Genomic DNA, 413 nt, shown 5'->3' on the forward strand with positions numbered 1-413 from the left:
ACGGAAGTAGAGAGAGAGAGAGAGAGAGAGAGAGAGAGTGAATGATAGAGCGACAGTTAGAGAGAGCGACAGTTAGAGAGAGCGAAAGAGAGAGAGAGAGAGAGAGAGAGTATTTAAAGCTCTTATCATTCGCCTCACCACAAAGTGATCATATAATTTACGACAAAAGCAAAGTGCCCGAATAAATTACAGGTACAGATGCTAATTACCTCGATACACCGTAGGGTTACATATACAATACGCACACATATACATACATACATACATACATGATATATAATCTATCTATCTATCTGTCTGTCTGTCTGTCTGTCTGTCTGTCTGTCTGTCTGTCTATCTATCTATCTATCTATCTATCTATCTATCTTTCTGTCTGTCTGTATTGCTAATCAATCCCTCGAAGAACGAGATAG

General features: G+C 39.0%; 1 protein-coding gene across 1 annotated transcript in view; it reads left to right on the forward strand.

Annotated features, from left to right (window-relative positions):
* LOC106871169 (proton myo-inositol cotransporter) overlaps positions 1 to 413 on the forward strand; it is a 211,461-nt gene that overhangs the window by 1,457 nt on the left and 209,591 nt on the right. The window lies entirely within an intron of this gene.

The sequence above is a fragment of the Octopus bimaculoides genome, chromosome 4 (assembly GCF_001194135.2).
Source record: "Octopus bimaculoides isolate UCB-OBI-ISO-001 chromosome 4, ASM119413v2, whole genome shotgun sequence".
Classification (NCBI taxonomy): domain Eukaryota; kingdom Metazoa; phylum Mollusca; class Cephalopoda; order Octopoda; family Octopodidae; genus Octopus; species Octopus bimaculoides.